Raw genomic sequence first — 6,006 nt, forward strand, 5'->3', positions numbered from 1 at the left:
TAGTTTGTCAGAAGGCACTATATTAAAACAACCTAAATTACAGCAGTTCTGTTCTTCTACATATAGAGGATATGCACTCTCTATGCTCTCTCTATGCACTATTAGATCAGATTACTTTCAATTTCGGATTAAACATTCTACTAACAGAGTAGAATATTTGGAACTGACCTAAGGTTCAAATGAAATCTTATAAACTGAAGTCATCCCAATATCCATTCAAACCTGAATAAAACCTATTATTCAGTCTTTATTAGAATACCTATTGTCACATTTCAATTTTTGCAATATTCTCATATAGCCAGTTAGGAAGTCCGTCATAAAAGGCTGCTTATATTGATCAAAAATTTAGAGTAAGCATAGATTTCTGGTATTTTCAACAATAGGTGTTCCATCTTCCATTTGCTGAATAATTAAATATATTATAGTAGTAGATTTATGTACAGCTTTCTTTAGTAAACATATAATTAAAGGTGGTTGACATTTGTTTGCTATTTTTGCATGCAGATTAATAGCATACATGGATGATCATAAGGATTTAATTGACTTTCCTTCATATTATTTTCAATGTAAATAATTTAAACAAAATGATTTTTCTTTGAGCATCCATCCTCATATAATTTGTAGATGATTTACTCTTGTACCTGCTTGGTCTACATAGATCACAGGAAGACTATACATTATCTCTTTTCAAGATTAGCTGAAAATGGGCCAAATGAGTCTAGAGAAAAGGCATGATATTATCAAAAAACTGAGAAAATTTTTTATGTCACAATCTGTCAGCACCTACTATTTTCTGTCCTTCACAGAACAAAGAATTTCAATTTAACAAAGCACTATACTAAAGGAGGATGAAACGATTTTAATGATTGACTGGTTATTGCAAGAAATAAATATCTATTTATAATAGTTTAGACCTCTCCTGAACTTTCTAAGAATAATTTCTGAGCCTCTCCCATGGGATGTAAAAGTGAAAGAAGATTTCTCTTCTTTGACTTCTTTAACAACCTTCTGCTTTGTGTGTCACTAATTATGTCAAAACTGCTCTTTTGTTTGAACAAAGGCAAGATGTTGCATGGGGAGTACCGACTCACTAGAAGCTTCCTATTGCCTGTTTGATAATGAAGGCCTATTTGTCATGTTTGCAAGAATCGGCAGCTGCTGTAAAATCATTGTTACTTCTAAGAACATGCAAAAATTTCTTTATTAGCAACTTTTCCATTTATGAAATCCTTCTATCATCTTTTGCTTATCACTATGTAACATTGTTCAAATCTCACTCTTTCAGATGAAGATGAAATACAGGACTATAGCAATAACTCAGGAGTTCATTATGCCCAAAACAGATGCTACACACATTCTTTTATTTATTCCTGCTTTAATAAGTTTATAGATGGATTTTGCTTTTAAAAATAATAATGACATCCCCTTTTGTTGTATTCACTGAAAATACAGCCATTAAAGCAGCTCCATTATGTGGTATTCAATCTTCCTAGGTAGCTGAAGCCTGTATTGTAACAAAAGAAAAAAGATTTAAAAAGAGTAGGTATACTCTTTTTAATAATTGTTCATGAATATGGAATGATATGAAGACCAAAAGGATTTATAACCTCTTCATATATTTTGACTACCAGTGAAAAAGATCAATGACTTCATGCAAGCTATTAAAAACACATGATTTCTTGAGATAGAAGTTCACATGTAGACTGAAGCCTGAGGACAATGCCCTTGAAGTGTCACATGCTGAATGAGTAGCTTTACCATTAGTTTACATGTAGTGTTTCTAAACTGACATACATAACGAACAAACCTAGAAAGGTAACTGTCTTGATTTAAGCTTGCTATGGTGGATTCACTATGATAAGCTCAACCTCCTGAAAGACAAAATTGGCCAACACAAGAACTCATTTTCCATAGAGATTTCGGTGATTTGGATATGGGTTCCCTATACCATCACAATCCCTTTAATAGACCCAGGACAAATTACTTTATGATCGTTCATTTTTTGAAATAGAAAAACAGTTTTGGGGGGTTCCATGGTGCAATGGCAAGCACTTTGGACTTCGAAAAAATTATCATTAAATAAATAATGGTGGATAACAATCATAATCCAGGTTAATGTGTAATGGTAATATATGGTTTATTTCCCCTCAATATCCCTCTTGAGATTCACAAATGGGCTTTTTACAACTGCCAAAATCTTCAAGCTATATATACACATTAATTATTGTTGGTAAAATGTTTGGCTGGTTAGAAGCTCTTTCTTAACCCTACCAGTTGTTAAAATGCTATACATATTCCCAAATAAAGCAACTGATTTTATGGGAACAGTTAAAGAGAAATGGCTTGATCTCACTTCCATTAATACAAAAATATTTAACATGTTAAATATTAGCCCAATCATAAGGAAAAGTAAAAGGAGTAAATGAGATGCTAAAGATGGCATTGTCCAAATTTTCATAAACACAGTGCTTGAGCTGGCCTAAATTAGACATTAATAACCACACAATCCTCTCATCAGAACTCACACAAGCTTTCTATAAGATCATTACAAGACATCTTCTATCACTGGGAATAATTCCACTGATACTATGCTTATACATGCAGGTCTACCTAAATACTGCAAGAGACTAATCTGTTTTACTCAGTCTAAAGCCCAGGAGGGATGAGACAGCTTTTCAAAGGAAACACTCAAAACTTTGAGCCAGAAATTATGATTTTTAGAAGACATATTGTATTACTTTCCTAGGGATGCCATTAAAAATCAAGCCACAACCAGGTATCTTAGAGCAATAGAAATGTATTGTTTTATAGTTTGTGAAGGCCAAAAGCCTGGAATCCCAAACCTAAATGTTTGAAGGGTCTACTCCTTCTGAAAGCACTAGACAAAGATCTTCTTTGGGTCTCTTTTCCAGCTTCTGGAAATCATGAGAGCATAACACCTCTTGGTGTTCTTCCTGTATGCACACCTTTGTATCCAAATGTCCTTTTTCTAAAGACACTAGTCATTTTAGAAAGGACTATTCCAATGAGCTCTTTTTAATCTGATTACTTCTGTAAGTATCCTATCTCCAAAAAAGGTCACATGCTGAAGTCTTGGGAATTAGATATCCAATGTATCTTTTCTGAAGAACACAAACTTATAATACAACCCAATATGAAAATGTTTTACAATATTGCTGGAAGACAATTTATGTTTCTTTTAAGGGTTCTTTGTGCAAACAAACTATCAACCCAAATAAATGGATTTCCATTCAATAAGATCTTCAACCAAGGCTATATTTTTTAAAAAAGTCTCTAGAAGCATACAGCTCTGCCTGAAACCCTGTAAACCAATAAAATGACCATGATGTTATCTCCTGTGCCTGATAAAACAAAATAATGGTCAGCTAAATGAATTTATTTGAAAACATTTCTCTTTTAGTAATTTTGATTCTGGTATTTTTTGGTGATTTAGTCCAAATATCATCAGAGTATTGTTTTCTCTCAGCCTACTTGAGCTTAACCATATTCAGTCTTAGTACATTCAAAATATATATATATATATATATATATATATATATATATATATATATGTATATATATATGTGTGTGTAAGAGAGAGAGAGAGAGAGAGAGAGAGAGAGAGAGAGAGAGAGAGAGAGAGAGAGAGAGAGGCTGGTGTTGTGGCTCAGAGGTAGAGCACTTGCCTAGCATGTGTGAGGCACTAGGTTCAGTTCTCAGCACCACATATAAATAAATGAATAAAAAATAAAGGTCCAAAAACATCTACACACACACACACACACACACACACACACACACACACACACACGGTTCAAATTAGCTTGTACAATTGCAAAAATGGTCAGGAATATGGGGGCTTTCCTTTTAATATACAACATATCTACATACTGCAAGTTCCTTATAATTCCAGTTATGTACAGAATTCTGTGGTTGCTCTAGTCTCCACTGACTACAATCCAAAAGAAGTTTGTGAAAAACTTCTGGAGATTCTCAATAGAGGCTCAATTTGCCTGATCAAAAACCATATAGGTCAGAGAGTCTGAATGGGGATAGCATTTGTTAAAATTCAATTTTAGGAAGTAAAAACAATAACAGAATAGTTATCAAAAATGTGTCATTTTCAGCAATATCCAAGAGAGAAATATAATATAAAAATGATAGGGGAAAATAACACAAATTGTCTTTTGTGCTAGTTCCCTAGGGATTGATTTTTGAGTATTTTCTTCCTCCTTGTATTAGATTTGTGGAACTGGTATTTGATGGATGTTATCTGCTAGGTGATTACTCCTAGTAATTTAGCCCACCTTATGTCAGCCTTGCAGATTGTACAGGACCTGAGACAGGGGCTGCCTCGGGAACAGAAGATGAAAAACCCAAGGCCTCAGCCTCTGACTTGTCATCCATTAAAAGAATGGTACACAGAAATGACGGAAAAACACTCAAGGCCTTAGCCCCTGTCATTCTTTAAAATTGCCACGCATTCTTTCATGTCTCCTTCCCTTCCATATTTTTCAACAATATTATTCCAAGTACCAAGACAGTCATGAGGCCAGGTGCAAAAAGACAGAATATCGATGTCAAAACATTTCCAAGAATAAACCAGATAACTATTGATCTGCATCTTTCACAAAGAAGAAATTCCTTGAGAAAATATCACATGCATGACCAGCGAGAAATACCAGACCCCAGCCCACCCCACCAACTCAACAAGGACCTGGTTCCTTCCTTTGTTCCAGGAGCAGCCCAGTCACTCTCCTGCCTCCTTTCAATGGAGCCCCAATTAAAGCCTTGCCTGTGTATGCCTGCAGTACTTGGTGTGGTCTCCTATCTGTCATTTCTAGGCCAATCCTGCTCCCACTAACAGACACGTTACTGAAGACAAAGCAATATTCCACTCATCAAAAAATTTTCATCACTGGCTCTACAGATCACTTGGTTCAAGGCAAAATTCTATTTATGGTTATATTTATAATAATAATACAAGTGTGATCATGCAGTTTCCAGAAAATCATTAACTCAAGGAACCAGTTCTATTGATAGCTGAACCTCAGATATAGAGTGACATTTAGTGACATTTAAATGATGATTCTTTGCCAAAGTTGACCAAATCCTTATGTTCAAAACTTCTCTTCTGGGAAAAAAAGAAAAACTGCAAGAAAGCAACTGCAGAAATTGCCTCCTAAAGCACAGCACCTATAAAGCTCAGTCAGCCTAATGCTGTAAATCCAAAGTATGGAACTCACAAAGCAGAGGAGTGCAGAAGGAATTGTTCTAAAATGAGCACCACATGGACATTCCAACCAGCCCAGTGTTTATTTAACCCGTAAATTCAGATATAATCATCTGATAGACATCACTGAAAGATTTTAATTTCCTAATATGAAACAGGGATGGTTCATAATCTTGTGGTTGTTGAAGACCTTTCCTTCTCCCTAAAACCTCTTTTATCAGAGCCTTCAATATTTGATCTGTTATTATTTAATTATATTCACACACCACACACACACACACACACACACACACACACACACACACAGATATAACTATTACAATACAAGAATAGAGAAACTACTAGAAGAACCTGGTTTGGGTTAGAAAATACTGAGTTTGTTGGGTTTGTATCTGAGTCGGGGTCTCATTATATGTTCGCAGCAGTGGGGAAAAGTCAAGAAAATGCAACTTTAATGCCATCCCTTCCTTCCCTTTTAATATCCTTAGAACAAAAAGTCTTTTGGAAATTCTGCTTGAATCAATTACCAAAGCTGTAAGTTTTGAAGGTTAATTTTCATGCTTTAAATCTAGATTAAAATGTGAATCCATTTAAAAAAATACTAGCATTTTTGTGTGACTTGTATTTTATGTTTGCATATGGAAAAGGGTAGTTTGATTTTCTTTGGTTCTGGGTTAATGATCTGAAGTGCTCATTCACTGTCTTAAGTTATAAACAGTCACATTAACTCTCATCCCTTAGTAAAAAAAAAGGATCAACTGCTGCTAAATTAA

Source organism: Ictidomys tridecemlineatus, chromosome 6, assembly GCF_052094955.1.
Source record: "Ictidomys tridecemlineatus isolate mIctTri1 chromosome 6, mIctTri1.hap1, whole genome shotgun sequence".
Classification (NCBI taxonomy): domain Eukaryota; kingdom Metazoa; phylum Chordata; class Mammalia; order Rodentia; family Sciuridae; genus Ictidomys; species Ictidomys tridecemlineatus.